The sequence below is a fragment of the Pleurodeles waltl genome, chromosome 1_2, assembly GCF_031143425.1.
Source record: "Pleurodeles waltl isolate 20211129_DDA chromosome 1_2, aPleWal1.hap1.20221129, whole genome shotgun sequence".
Classification (NCBI taxonomy): Eukaryota; Metazoa; Chordata; class Amphibia; order Caudata; family Salamandridae; genus Pleurodeles; species Pleurodeles waltl.
In genome coordinates, this window is record NC_090437.1 from 1,016,841,667 (window position 1) to 1,016,857,953 (window position 16,287).

General features: G+C 42.1%; 1 protein-coding gene across 9 annotated transcripts in view; it reads left to right on the top strand.

Moving 5' to 3' along the window:
* Positions 1 to 16,287, top strand: part of APBB2 (amyloid beta precursor protein binding family B member 2) — a 940,970-nt gene that overhangs the window by 772,211 nt on the left and 152,472 nt on the right. Inside the window, exon 1 of one of the 9 annotated variants that reach the window (XM_069201924.1) lies at positions 13,521 to 13,929. The exons of the other annotated variants lie outside the window; for them this stretch is intronic. The gene's annotated coding sequence lies outside the window, so the exon portion shown is untranslated. Of the gene's footprint in view, positions 1 to 13,520; positions 13,930 to 16,287 lie in introns of those variants that run through there. 9 annotated transcript variants of the gene reach the window in all.

A 16,287-nucleotide genomic window follows, 5' to 3' on the forward strand; every position in this document is an offset into this window, starting at 1 on the left:
CAAAATTAAGCATTAGAATTATCTAATTTTGCCACTATCAACCTCTAAGGGGAACCCTTGGACTCTGTGCACACTATCTCGCACTTTGAGATAGTATATACAGAGCCAACTTCCTACACATACCATACCATGCAGCTACCAAGGATTCAGCTTTGGTGTCCCATACCATGCAGCTAGCAGGGAATAGAACGGGAGCGGGTGGCCTGTATTTTAATGCTGCCAAGACTCAGTTTCTCCTTCTAGAGTGCAGCCAGCTACTACAAGGATTTAATTTAAAACCAGCTACTTCTAGCCCTCTTTGGCAGCTGACACATAGAGACAACTGAGAAAAAGTGCTAGGCGCCTTTTGCAGGTTTTGTCAACTCCACGATGTGCTGCTCGCTGTTAATCCCTTCTGAGCAACACTGCAAAACTTGTCTATTCCAAAGGCTTTTTTATTGGACTACCAATTCATAGCAAATAAAACAACGGCTGCATGTCCAGATTTTTCTGAATGGAAAGGGACCTTGTTGCTGCAGTCAGGCCATCCCTACGTTGGCATTCTTAAACATTCTGTACTTGACTTTTCAGTGCCTGATGGCTCCGCCTCTATTTACTGTGAAAAATATTTGACCATATTTGCTCAAAATGTACTTTACAATAAGTCAACTAACACTTTGTAATTGTTTAAGTACTACTAGTCGTTTTCATGTTGAAAGTCAAAAATATTTTCTCCTAGAGTTATTTCAGTGTCTGGAGAAAATGACAGGTTTTTAATGAGTTCACAAAGAATTATAGAGTACTTTTCTGAGGCTGGCTATTTCAGCTTCCCATAAGTACTAGAGTGTGTAAAAACGCCAGGTTTACTCATACTTGAGTTGACGCAACCATACTGGTATAATGGAGCTTCAGATTTTCTTAAAACAATCCTTTAGTTGATTTTCCAAAACCCTATCCAAAGCACAGCCAAAGGGTTTTGTTGCAAAAGCCAGAACTTCTTCGTGGCTTCCTTATTTCAATGAATCTCTCCAATCCCTGGTATCAGGTTATTGTAAACTTGTTTTTTATGGCTATCTACATGCACATTATGGTTCTGCAAATCTTTATGAGCTGCACGTTGCTCAGCTCGCCACCACGCCTTTTCATAACCCTATTCACAACATGCATCGATTGAGATGTGTGCATAACACAACACAGACAAACTACCAGTCATTAGAGGCATAACTATAATGTGCCCACAGATGACCATAGAAAACCAGTTTACAATAACTGTTTGCCAGAGATTTAAAAGATTTTTTCAAATAAGAAACCCTGAAGAAGTTCCGGCTTTCTGAACGAAAGACAGCAGTGTTTTTGAATATGTTTTGGAAAATCTATTAAAGGAGTGTTCTAAGAAAATCATAAGGTGTTGATGGATTTAATGAACTGGTTGAAAGAAATGACGACCAGGACTTTACTTCATTGATAAACATCAACACACTGATACAGTCACCCAGGACTCAAGCTTGTTTTAGGTCTTTATTTTGGGTCTTATGACTGTTAGCCTTGGGAGGTGGGCATACTTTTGTATGTGGCTCAATTAACCAGAACCATCCTTTCTCTTTGTAAAAATAGCATCCCTTACTTAAAATTTGCCTGGCCTCAGACTCCATTTATGCCTTGATTCTGTGGTAAAAATACTAACTAAAATGCAGTGGATGCATGAAGCGTATAAAACAGGAGAGCACTGGAGAAGTAATACTGTAATCTAAAGGCCTCTAATCATTGTAAGTGACTCACGCTGTTATGACATATAGTTTGCATTTGCTCATATATACACATCATAACCAATTGCTCCTGCTAAATGGTTAATGTTGCAATAGTTGTAGGGAGCCTAAGAGGGGTCCCAAGTGTTGTATTCTGCTGTATTGTACCACCATGCTAAAATAAAATAAAAATTGGTTAAAAAATAAATAAAATGCAGTGGTTGTAGCTGTGGTAGAGATTCATGTGGATGGTCATAGTGATTGACTATATTCCTTTGTTGGAATAATGCAAACTCTAAGTACTTGTGTTATATAAATCTTAGCGCTATTTTGCCATTAACGTTTGATACATGGATAAATTGATGGTGGAGAGTGTTGGATGAACCAGCTCGTTTAGTTCTTTTTTTCCTTTGCCCTTGAACAATTTCTATGTTAGTTTTTCAAATTCGTCGAGATAGTGGTAATAACTCATTTTGCTTTGGCTATTTAAAATCTTAATGAAATACATCTTATGCTGTGTGCCGGGCTTCCTTTTTTCGTGGGTGTTTGCTGGTTGGGCATGAGTTTGTAGAACTTCACCTTGGAAGATAAAAGCTTTTCTAATAGTACCTGACTAGATGATTTTCTGAAGCGTGCTCTAATGAAAGATTGATGGAGTACAGAGATCTGCTGATGAAAGTTTAATCTGGAGACATGTCTGCTTGTTCACCTACAGTAGAGGAGTCTTCTGGGAGTAGGCAATAAGTCACGTCGTGCATTTGCTATTCTCCTGACCCCTGGAGTTAATTCCCTTTTAAGATAACACACTCATAACCATTGGGGCCAGGATAATGGAGCCCATTTTGCTGAGTTAAAGTTGAGTGAGTGTTTTCTATTCATTTTGGGAAGTGGATTTCAGCATTCAATTCATCCAGCTCTCACATTACACCGTTGACGTGCAGAGTGGCTAGCGTGAAATAGCCGCCTCTGTAATACATTGTCTAGACTGCAGCTTGTGACACAGCTGTGGGATGACCATCTCAGCCTTTCCTATGCTCAGGAACAATCTGAAGTAAAAGAATAGACGCTCCCTAGAATACCTGTTGGATACAGAAAAAATGAATATTACTAATCTTTTGTTGTTCTTTACAGGTCAGCATTGTGGATGGGCAGAAGTAGCTTTCCATTACCTTCCCCTTACATTCTGAGCAAAGACATAGGTTGATTATGCTTGCTTCCTTCCCATGTGTTTATGCAATCCTATTTACATAACGAAAATTTTGTTGCTCTGCTACTCTTCCGGTCCACCAAAGTCAGACTAAAATCTAGCTTACACCGTAATTGATTACCTGTTTTCACTTTCACAGCTTTTTTTCCATTCACAGAATGTCGTCAGCTGTGACATAATCGGCTCTATTTTAAATTACGTATTGCTACATTCAGTTCATTGGATTCATTGGAGTATTTTACCATATTACTTATTTTTCAAATTCCATTTGTTTTGCTCACACTCTACGATAACCCGTCCTTCCACCATTGCATCTCTCTCATGATAACCTCCACATTACCCATAACCATAACCGGTGTCTGACGTCCATTCCCATTATGAAAAGGCGCCAATCCCTGATCACAGGGGAGCGTTATTGCAGGCATGTAGCTTTCTATGCAGCATTGATCCATGGAGCTGCAATAAAGGGAAATTTTAAGGATAAACAATAAATATGCAAATAATTAGCATTTATATTCACAGTAGACAAGGTCATCTCATGTTTATTCATTTTGGATTGCTTGGCACCCTGTCTCAAATGTAATTAATGGAAAAAAGTAAATCAATATTATTGTCTGTGTAAAGAATGTTTTCACCAGTAGAAGGGGCGATAATATATCTAGCAAAATAACTTGTAAATAAATAAAGTCTGTAAATAAATATTGTTTTCATATAACACTTTCTTGATTTCTCACTGCAGTAGCCTTTTAAAATTCTTTCTGTCTATTGAGAATGTATATTCGGCGAAGAGCTTTGTGAGCTAACCATTTTGTTGTATCGCTCAGGTTTTGGGTTTGCAGAGCAAGCCATCAACAGAACCTCAGTGCAAAATGTATACTACTATTCTTCACTGATTATTTACCCAATCACTATACACATTTCTACCTGACTCTGCGGGATAAAAAAACCCTCCCCCTTCACGCCCCCATTCTCCCTCCTATACACTGCATTCTCCTACTCACCCTAACCTTTGCTAGGCCAGCGTCTCTGACAGTCTTTTTGTATTTCCAGTTCATTTGTGTTTTTTCCCCACTTTTCTATCCCACTGAATCACTCCCCTTCATTCCTGTTATACACTTCCTAACTCTACTTCTTCCCCCCCCCCCCCCCTATCGTGTCCTGGTCCCCTCTTACTCCCAGGAACTTACTGCAGAGCCTAAAACCTTCTGATATTGTCAGTACAAAAGTCCGAGCCGCAGAGCAGTGGTGGAAGTGCTTCAGTGAAGTCCTAAGTATTAGACAACCGCTTTATTCCAAGGTGAATTCCTTTGGCACGCCATTTATCTTCCCATCAAAAAGAGCACAGAACATTCTTCTGTTCTTGGCCATACCCACCAGCGCATGATACAAAAACGAATGTGCTCCATGCACTAGAGAGGCCTTTATATATTGGAGTGGAGGTGGGGGTTGGGATTCAGTCTTCATTGTCATTAGGCCTGGGCGGAGTTCCGCGTGCTACGTGGAGTTTCGCAAGCAGCGGAGTGCGCCAAGTCACGCCGTTCGCGCTAACTTTTAGCACCAGGTGTTTGTCCCACACTGAAAAATCAGCGCGAACGGCACCACGCGCAGCGCAAGCAGGCGCTGCTTCTTTTCTGCTGCTCGAGTAGATTTTATACTCGAGTGGCAACTTGATCAACGTGAACAGAAATTCCTGAATGAAGGCGGGAGTGACCATCCGCGACCGCCTGCGTTGAGAAATTTCACTGGGAGGTATTGGTTTTCCTCGTTTGCCAACTTAGAGCACAAACTAGGAAAAAAATACTCTCCACTGTGTTTTTCTGAACTCTAAGCAGAGCATGGAGTGGGGGAAAAACGGCAAACTCCACGAGCAGAGCAGAGTTCACAGCCTACCCCTAATTGTCATAATTTCTGTGGAGCTTTTTGTGTTGTGATGTTGACTATGTTCTTCCCTGCTTTCTGTATCTGGTGGAGTCAGTCTTGGCTGGAGGAGAGGTGTGTTGCTGAAATATATACCGCTGGCTTAGGCAGGTGGTGGAAATGACCACTGGGAGCAAAAGCCAGTGTGTGGAGAATTATATAAATTACATATTTTCTTTTTGACAGTAGCAAAACAGACCGTTTCCCATTTCCTCATCTGTCATTCCCTTACTTCCCAGCTATTCTTATGAGTAGAGAGAAGATGCAGCTCACTTTGATGGAGAGGGCACAGTATGGTGTGAAACCACAAACCCCTCCATGGGCCTCTCCCACCAAAGTAGTATGGATGTTTGAGGGGCAATACAGCCTGGAGGGTGTCGTAGTATTTGCTGTTGTGCCTTCTCTACACAGCAGAAAAGTAGACTCGCAAAACTTTGCTTTATCGCTTACCACTCAGCTCTGTATGCTGCAGTGGCTGCAGGTGGAAAAGTATGGTCGTCATTTGCATGGAAGTAAAACGTACAAATAAGATCTTACCTTCCAGTGTTCACAGAGGGGGAAATCACACTTGCTGTGCATTCCCAACAACAGCAGTTCCGCCACTCAACATTATTATTTACTAGATGGGTAGATAGGGTCGGGCTGGCCTGTAGGGCAATCAGGCAGTGTCCACAGGGCTGGTCTGACAGCTCAGTATGTGGACTGCGTTTTTTGGCTGTTTGTAGGCTTGTTTTATGGTCTGATGGGACGATTTTTACTGTTGAATTCCCTGATATCAAAACAAAAATTGCCTGCAGGAAGCTTACAACCATGTAATCTTCCATACCTTGCAAAACACATATAAAAGGAGTATTTAAAAGTTAAAAACTGCCCCAGTTTGCAGACAGACCCCTTGTTTAGCTATCTAATTCACTTATGGGGCCACTTTTATGTTGATGTCTCGGCCTATTTCATGTCCCAGTAAGACATTTTGAGTAGAAACTCCTTAACGGCCCTCACCGAAGCTGTCACCTAATAGGATCTGCTTCTCTGTTGCTTAAGGCAGCCTGTGCTCTACTGGTCAGGTTGGTGACGTGGAGCCCAAAAGACCTGGATTCTACTTCTGTTTTCCCTACTTAATACTATTGTGTGACCCTGGGCACGTTAAATTCCTTGGAGGTGCTGCCCCGGTTCCTATATCTTTCAAAATTGTGAGCATTTTGAATCGCCTAAAGGCCAGTTTTGTGAGATATATAAGTCACAAGTTTGCATGTTTAGTTCAATTTCTCTGAATTCCACCATCTTCGGTGTTGCTACGGGGTTTAAATGTGTTTAAAGTAACTTACTTAGAGGGTCACTTGTTGAGTAGTGAAAATAAGTTACCAGTAACAGCGGTTCTCTACTACAGTGGGAAATGTCCTCATTCAGTCCACATGCCGCTCCTCAACATATTCAAATCCTTTTCTTGGTAATGAAGAAATATGCACATGAAGTAAGTTGGTTAGAAGCGGCCCTCTCAGTCTATGCTGAAGGTTATGAACATTTCCTTCACATCAGGACTTTCCCTATTTCTTACAAGACCGAAAGGAGGTCCAAATCTTTAGGGGCATTGCCATCCCTGCCCCTAAGTAACCCCCCTCCCCCGTGCCTTTGCAGACGTCTAACCCACTAGGATTACAGTCCCCCTTCCCTAACTCCTTCCCTCCCACACACACACACACTTGAGAAAACGTCTCTAGCTATGTTCACAAATGTTAAATTGTTCCTGTACGCTGTTATTCCCTCCAATCCAGTTAGCTTCAGCAGTGCTTGGTTATACAAGGATATAGGCTCTCACTGTGTAAACGACCAATGTGATACTTTTGATGTTTGCCATAAGGCACATACATGTTAATATAGAGTTTCAAAGTAATTGTTCTAGAAGCCCCTCCTCCTGCACACTCTCAGTCCAAATTATGTAAATTAACAATAGTTATTCTGGCAGTCTGGATTTCATTGATGGCCACTTTTTAAGTTGAAAATGAGATTAGGGATTTGTGATTATTGAGCAATGTTCTTTAGGGCCAGAGGTAGAATGGGGAGCATTTCTGCTGTTACACTAGAGTTCACACTGCTCTGTAGCTTGTACTTTAATAGAAAAAGATAGGAATAAAAAACCTTTCAGACAGGGTGGAGATAAGCCAGTGTTATCTAGTTGCTAACAGTTTTCCTAAGACAGGACCTCAAAATGAGTGTACAAGGTCCAGCCATGTGTGGCATTTGCGAGTTGCAGAGATAGCTGTAGCAATATATAGGAGAGTGTAGGAGAGGGCTCTGTCTATAAGCACAGACACTCTTAGGCCTAGTACCCAATAAGGCCGACCCGAACGACTGGTTGAGTCGTGCCTAAGATTTCCTGTTTCATTTTGTTTGAGTCCCAAGCAGGACATGGCTTTGCCTCCCTTTTAGAGGATCCAAGTAATCAATGACATCGTGTTTGTAGCATGACCCCAGCATTGTGATTTCAGAGATGCTGGTATCAGAAAATATTTTGCACCAACATCATTATGAAAGCGAGAATTGAGAAAATGTAGATCAACTCTTTCACTTTGGGGTCCGGAAAGGAGAACCTTACTCCAGTGGGTCTAGCCCTCCTAGATCTTATCCCATCTCTGCATGGATGGCTGAGAAGAGCAGAACCTAGTGCTTCAAGCTACCCCCGGGACCACCAGCTACATCTTTTCAAAGCCTGCTGTTTGAGACTTGGATGATCATGGATTACTGCTTTCCAGACTGCACTGATTATTAAATAACTGCATGTAAAAAGTGTTTGTCAACATACATCTGTGGAAAATATGTATGTTGTTCTTTCATTCTAATAATCGTGGACAAGCTGAATCTTGATTTGGAATCTCCTTTCACTTTCCATGCCGCAGATGCTTGACCTTACACTGGATCCAATCTCCTTTTTCGTTCCAATGGAAAATGTTTTATTCCTCACTACTATTTCTTAGCTTACTTAACTGGTTGTTGCAGAACTGTCATTTAGGCATCTGAATCAGCCTCCATCCTCCAAAGGAAAACTGAAACACATCCTAACTCAACAGAAGTGCTGAATGCCTGCTACAGATGTCCTCCATCCACGATGACTGCACTGAAGTCTTCTCCTTTACATATTTGATGAAGGCCTCCTTGCTTAATAGTGCCAGATGTCTCCATTCTCTACAGGAATGCCAGAGGCCTCATTCATCAATAAAAGTGTAGAAAGGCGCCTTTTTTTAGGAGTGCCAAAGGCAGTCCAGGAAAGACTTTGATCCCAATACCGAAGTAGTTGCAGTTGTGTTACCCAGAGTGTTAAAAATATATATAATTTATCAATTATCTTTGTTCCTCTCTATGTATTCTGCTTGTGGATTGAGAAAAGGATCTCACGTATACATTGTCATCCTAAGTCACAACTCACTGTATCTGTGCATTGTAGCTAAACAATATAGGCGTCATTCACAAATTAGTAGTGACTTACTCCTGACATACAAATACACGTAGAAAAAATCACTTGTTTATCCTGACTGACACTTAATCTTTTGAAGGAAGGGTGGTTTGTTTACTATTATTTGAGGCTGTGCTGTCTGTGTAAATTGCATTTTCAATGTACTGGACAATGGAAAATCCTGATCCTTTCCTGCACTCAGCACTAATCGTGAATCCATGGATAACCCATTTGTGGAGGAAAGAAATCATAAAATTCCGGAAATCAAATTCACAAGTCCTGCACGTGTCTCTTTCATGTAACTGGTATCCAAATCAGTCTCCTGTGACAGATCTGTGTGGGTGCCCAAGGCCTGAAGGCGCTGGCACACTCTTAAGCGTGTCATTTTCTGAGCGTCATTTGCTGCACGCCATCATTTGTACTGCTCTCTGGCTCTCCATCAGCAAATAATTCACTCTCCTGTTAAGGCAGAATGGCGTCCTTTGTTTCCCCCTTCTTTCCATTAGTGGTGCACGGTGACACTACAGATGGCTCCAATCAGCGGGCTGGTCTATTGAGAATAGAGCTTTATGCGGCTCATTGGCCACATACATGGTGGTCATCTGTGGGTTGTGGTAGCCTTTCCTGATTTCACTGCGTAACAAGACTGCCAAGAACAGCGGAAACAAAAAGAAACACAGAAACCCCCCCTACAGCATCCCACTGAAGCATAGTCTTGGCTGTGAAACAAGGAAGCTTAGCCCTATGTCCTTGTTTATAGTGGTGGCAACAGTAAAGGGAAACTCCTGCTCTGTTCTGCTCTTGACTTACAGGCACAGTTCATTTCCTGTTTTCTTAGGGCTTTTTACAGGTGTGTTTAAGAATCGTTGGGCGTCTTATCCAATGTTTATGTATAAAAGTAATAAATCTACACATCGTACAATTCCTGGAATGACTTTATTATAATCATAAAGCTGCTACATGGTATAGTAGCATGTTGGAGACTGCAAGGTTTCTATTTTGGGAGTAGGCCACAAAGATCCTATAAAATAGGCACAAAATATATGGAAGTTGTAGATTTCCATGCACGTGTCTGTTGGTGTATGCTTACTACTAGGGATTATCCACATGGCAGACAATTCACTGTAGTACTTATAGGAAAATTATGCATGTGCTAGCGGAATTATGCATGTGCATGTTTTTTGTTGTACCTTATTCTCTACTGGGAATCCGTTACATTGCCTACAGCACAGGAAATATGTGTGTTTACTTCCATTTCCAGCATGCTAAAGTATTTCATCCTGCTTTTTACAGAAGTCGTTTTGCATGCATTTCTAGGGCAGGAAATAACCCATACAATGTTTGTAAATACCTGCAAGCGTACAAGTCTGTTTGTAGACCACATTGTAGGAGACCTGTGTAATCTCGTTTACCACCGTAACCTATACATTTACCAGTCTGGACAGTGTGCCAATACTGGTGGCTTGTCACAATACTGAGTTTGATCTACGAGCATAAATGCCTCAGGGCCTGAGAATTTATGCCTGCAGTTATTTTTCTTATGCAGCAAAGTGCTCAACAAAGATTGTGCCTGATACTGCCGAGATTAAATACGGTGCATCAAAGGGTTTGCATCCACTACGGGACATTGTTGCACGGGAGCTGCTCTTGCTAATGCTGCCGCAGTCCTTGTAGGGAGGTGAAAGGTCCCCTTGCAGTCATTCCATCCAGTGACCTCTCATGACACTGTTTGAGGTCGTGAATGAAAATTGCTCCGCAGCAAGTACAAAGCAGTTACCCCGGCCTCTCTTTGCTGTAAAAGGAGCAAAAGATGAGGGAAACAAACCTTCCAGAAGGACTTTATTTTATATCCCTATTGTCTCCAGTTGAGCGGGTACTATATTGGCAGGCTAAATGCAAGGGTTCTCGTGCTTCAGAATCATGAACAAAGTTGCCAAAAGAAACTCCTTAGAGAGCAAAGTGTAAGTGCTATATTTTGGAACCTGTCCACTGCATGCCTCGTGAGACCCAGAGTCACTGTTACCAGCTCTTTCCTTCCATGTCTTTGAAACATTGACAAATCCATAGTTATGCTTTTGAGAGATCTACTTTTATTCTCAAATATTTCACATCTTTCCTTGGAAATTCTTTTGCCCTTCCTGTCTCCTAGTTTGATATCTGTTGCTAGACAGGTAGTTAATTCTGTAGAAATTACCCTTATGTCAAGTATTTAATTAGCCCGTTCGTTTGTGGCCCCTGTTTTACATCTGTCTCCTACAGGACAGTGCCTGGGTAGCATCAACGTCTGTCCGTGAGCCCCCTCAGATCTCTGCCTGATGGAGAAAGAAGGGGGAGTATCAAAAACCTGCGAGCCCGAGACATGAATTAATTTTCACAGTATGTACTGGGAGATAATGCTGCCTGCATCAGGTGAAGAGCTGCTTTATATGAAACCATTTCAGATTTTCCAAGTCCTTCATTTTTTGCAGTTCTTAATAAAAACAAAGATTGCATAGAAGCAGAGGTAGCCAGTTCACTGATCATTTCCCTAATCTACTTAGTTATGCACCAAGACTGGGAGTTGGCTGATTTGTAGCTGAGGTTCCAAGTGGATATAAGTTACTTTTAGAATCCGGACTTTTTACACAAAACTATCTTTGCTGTGTGCCCCCTTAATCAAGATTTAACATAAGGCTTGATTTGCATGGAATAATGCATTATTCCATCAAGAGTACTCTTTTCGCATGTATCCAGTAACTCGTTTCACCACCTTGGGAAGAGTTGCTTCTCATTGAATCTTACATTCAGAAGGCCATACCAAAAGCCGCCAGATTCCAAATAGTTTAATGTCTTCTTATCAAGTCAGTTTTAAAACTAGTGTAGGCGTTGTCCACCAAGTCACGCACAACAGTGGGCACTATCTCTTAGATCATCTGTGTGACAGACATAACGCCCAGACATGGGTCAGGGATGCTTTGTCCTCAAGAATAGATGTGGCACTGCATTCCTAAAGACGAAATTCAAAACAGCATTTGAAAATACCACCACCAAGAAATGACTCAGAAAGTGAGTTCAAGAGACGAAATATGAAAACCGTGAAAGTGTATTGAAATATTAGTGCAATACAGGAAGAATGTAAATACAGCAGCAGCTTCAACAAATCAGTTGAAGAACATGGAAATCAATTGCCATGAAAGCTCCCGGAGTTCATAATAAATGCAGTATTAAGCAAAATCTGCAAAATGAACTCTGTCCCAAAAGTGCTGCAAATCAACGGATATTTAGGCAACATCCCTAGTAGATAGACAAAATCTGTCTCATCCCAAAAATGGAGAGTTTATGAAGGAAACTTCACTGCAGAAACTAATGGAAACTGCACTGTCAGCATGGTGCAATCAAAAATAATGCTATTTTAGCAAATCATATTTCAGCATTAGAAAACGTCATATAACCCTAATATCCTAACACTCGCACTACATGAATATTGCTACACCCCTTCTAACCTATTGTCATCTGAAGTTTCAGAACAAACTATTTATATGAAACACAAAAAGGCTTCTTGAATGAATGAAATACAGTGTGCAAGCAGGAAGAGCCTTGGAAAGTATTTAAAGACTTCCTCCGGAGTCTTTGAGAACAACATGTCATTATGCTGCATGAGGTATCAATGAGAAATATAAACACACAATGAATATTATGAAACTGCAGTCATGTTTTATAAAATGTAGTCCAGGGGTAGTCAGCTTAAGTCAAGAAAAACACATTTCTTTACTTCCCAACACTTTCGCCTTAATTAGGAATGACTCATAATATTACCAAGCACATATTTTTTCTAATTATAGAAAACGCCCACACCAGTATGCATGACCTGCTTGTTGTGCTGCGTTTGCCTTGGGTCTGTGCTTGTAGTTCACAATGTAGCTTAACTCCTGTTAAACTGATGATTATGATAGGTGTGTATTAATGACACTTCATTTGGCGGCATTGACCATTATGTATGGTATTTAGTCCCTCACTTTTTATAGGCAATGTTCATTGGAGGGTTGTGATGGGTTGTACTGATGTTTTCTAATGAGTGATGGTGAGAAGGCCTAGCTGGGTACAGCCAGCAGGAACTGGAAGGTTGAAGAGAGATGGACAAACTGATGTACTCTGCGGCTGGGTAGGGTTGTGGTTGGAGATGGTTTGGGAATAGAAGACTTGGTGTCCCTTCATGAGCGTTAGTGATTTAAAAAAATGTAAAATTCTGGACTGTTTTCCCAACAATTAATGCTGCAGGCCTCTTTTCTTGCTAATTCTATAGTCTCATGCTAAAACATGAACTGATTTAAGATATGGATAACATAGCAAAACACTTCATTTACATTATTTTTAAGGTTCTAACACAAGCAAACATTTCGGACATCCCTATCAATTTAGACTTGAGAGTCTTTTTGAAATTGTGACCAAATAAAGCTGGCCTAACGCAGTGGTGATGAGACACATATGACAGATGAAAGAGTAGCCAGCTGTGGTTTAATGAGGTACTGTGGTGGCATCAGAACAGCAGGCGATCACTGCAGACAGCAGCACGCAGGGCAGTGCATGAGCAGGGTGGGTGGCAGAGAGAAGAGTGAGATTGTATGGTGCATCTGGATACATAATAAATGAGCTGCCGTTGCCTATGTACGTGCCTGCGTCCAGAGCTCTTTACCTCAGTGGAGCTGGAGCTAGGGATGGGGAAAGTTCTGCAGCACACCATAAAACCTGAATGATTAGCTGGAGAATGAACAACAGAGGCATCCGTCCATCAAATATTTCTCTACTGACAGCATTTGTCACATATTCCTTATGCCTTTGGTGAGCTACCGTTTCTGGCCGTCATCCCACGCTAAAAATTGTTCAATTAACACTGCTTTGCTTTGTGTGATGATGTGCAGGCTCCTGTGTGACGCGATGTGGTCCAACGGCAAAAGCTGCCCACTTGGGGAACAAGGTTCCAGTCCCGGCGTCGGCTCAACATCCCGTGAATCTGAGCAAATAGCTTAACCTGCCCGTGCATAAAACAAGTCATGAATCTGAACTTGTGCAACGTAATCCGGGGCTCGGGTAAAGCGCGCCAGTGCCCTTCGATGGAGTTCGCGCTGTATAAAACTTAACACGGGATGGAGGGGGCTACAGGGAGGAGTGCCCGTCTGTGACGCGCCTGGCATTCACTGCCTTTTCCTCCAGATAATGGAAACTGTGGGGAGCAAGGAAAAGTTACAGTGTCGGCTACGTTGCGCCTCCCGTACGGCGGGGTGGTTGAGTGCATTTGGCGAGCTGTGCGCCGTCGGTGCGCAGGTTCCTGGAAGTGGGCTCTGTGTGGCGCGTGCCAGGTGCAGGCGCTGCCAGTCTTTAACCTTCAGGAAGGAGCTGCTTGCCAGGGGCCGGCAGCCTCGGAACGTGGGGCTGAGCTCGAGGAGGCTTTTTGGTGCAGCTGGCGGTGGGGAGGAGGGGGAGTGGGCTCCTCTGTTCCTCCCTCAGCCCACCCTTCGCTCTCCTCCTCCAGAGGGGGAAGATTGGAGTCTGTAACGGAGCACGGTGGCTCACATTTGAATATGTTGCTTCCGTTGCCGGTCCCCGTTGACTTCGGAATTGCACCGTTCCTGTACCTCGCCCGGCTGTAATTACAGGTTTGTTATTGACTGTTTAATATGATAACTGTATCGAGCCTCGGGTAACATTCCGGCTTTTTTTTTTTTTTTTAATATTTATCGTGTTTCCTGCGCCGTGTCACTGCACAGAAACGTGCAATAACACTAAATTACAGACAGCTCATTTGTACGGGCTGACGTGACTGTAATTTTGTTTTCATGTGACATCGGCGCCCCATAATTGCCCATAAATAAAGCTTTGACAGTCCAGGTGACGCATGCCTCGTTCTGGGTGGCTCAGTTTCTGCCGTGTGCCTTCGTTTGGAATTTTCAAAGACCGGTCCTCTTTTTGCCGACCTGCTTCCCTTGTTGTGTTTAGGGACACATTGTTTGTGTGATTGCACCTGCTTGTGCACTCTCTGTGCAGGAGGGAACTTCGAAAATCACGGTGCTTTGTTCCAGTCTAGCAGCCCAGTCCTTCAACAGATCTGTCCCTCTGTAGAATGATTGCTTTCAGTGAAAATTGGTATTCTGTTGCCACTTTTGTACAGCTGTTAATTCTTGTCATCATGGCAATGGGAGGGAACGGCGTCAACCCTTTTTAATAAGCTATTTGGAAATGAATGCCTGTTCACCTTTTATTGCACGCTTAGATATGCTTATATATCAATGTGTTTATGTGTGTATATGTATATATATATATATATATATATATGTCTACGCACGTGGCGCACATGGTATGGTAGGTGTATATTATATTTAGACATACCGCCTTTTTGTCAGTTTCCCCAAAATGTAACCTACTTCTCGCAACGTTAAAAATGTCGTTTCTAAGGTTGATTCTCGTAACGTTAAAAATGTTGTTACTAAGGTTGACGAGTTAAATTAATCCAGTTCGTAGTTTAACGAAAGTAAAGCTTTGTCATTATTCCTTAACAGTGAACATTTATTTTCTACGTTCCATAGTGCTTCTAATGCCGCTTTTGAGACTACGAAGGGAGGAGCTTTATTCCAAAAACCCATATGGGGTATAATATCCAGGCTACAACTAGATAAGGGAATTATAACGTGATACACCGTGTCATTTTGCTAATGTCACAGAGGGGATCCGTTCTAAAGAAAATATATTTTCCAGTATGGATGTAAGAAGCAAAAGCCCAGTTGTTGTCAATAAAATCAGAAAATCAGTCATGTAACTGTTCTGTTTTCGCCGAGCGCGAGAATTACTCTTCATTTTGCTGTGCCAAGGACTTTCTAAAGCCTTAACCTGATCACTTGTTACAGTTGCCATAGAATCTAAAGATAAATGTATTTTGAGAACGACTTGTAGACTGAGTAATCTTCAGGCAGCGTTCAACCTCACACAGAAAAGGACGACCATGCTTCCTAGCAAATTGGACCTTGAGCATAGAGGTTAATAGAAAATAAATTACTTTTCCTGTTGGTGCAAACTTTGTTATGTACGCCGTCAAATACATATTCATCACCGGGCAAGAGGTGGCCTCCTACCATCCAGTTCGGATAGTAGACAGGCGTAGTGACACAGTAAGGACCTATCTGTTGTAATGGCATCTGTAATACATTAGAACAGAGCTTGATATCTATGTGCCTGGGTGATGCAGGCAGGCAAGTCCCCAGCGGCTGCCTTTTATGCCAGCCTTTTCCCTTTTGTGAACAAACACAGAAACAGTGACACTGGAAGTAGAGGTACCGGGGTTCTTCCGCACCCCCACATAGCTTTAATGGTGTTCAGAGGGACATTTAAGAATAAAGAAACCTTTATTTATTACGCTTGACACATTTACTGTAAATTGAAGAACAAACTGTTTCATGGCGGACACAGTTGTTACATGCTGCTAATTCTTTTAACAGCATGTTACATGACGGCACAATTAGGGTTGAAATTTTAAACAGTACCACCCTTGCTGAGAAATCCACAGTACTCTAGAGGCTTTATAATGCATATGTAAATACAGGCATTTGCTGGCTTTACAAAATAGAGTATAAATATCTCAAAATATATACTAGCGGTATGGAAGGTACAGCCAAGGAACTTAAGCCAGGTAATCGTGATGACCATCCCCCACCCCCCACCCCAACCCCCGGCTCAGAAATTTGTTCCAGCGCCACTGCCCAGTAATTGAGAAATTTCAGCAGCTGCTCCCACGGGTAACCCTGTCTTCCAGCGGTGATCACTGGAATGGACAGATGCATTGGTAATTTTTAGTGGGTAGTAGTGGAGCCATGTTAGTTGGCATTGCATTGTAAATTACTTGCTTTGACAACGTTCCATACCTCCATAGAGACAATGAATCAGTGGCAAAGACAATGGTAATTGTTAGTGGTTAGATCATTGGTAATTGTTTATGGACAATCATAGAGGTCGTGGTAATTGTT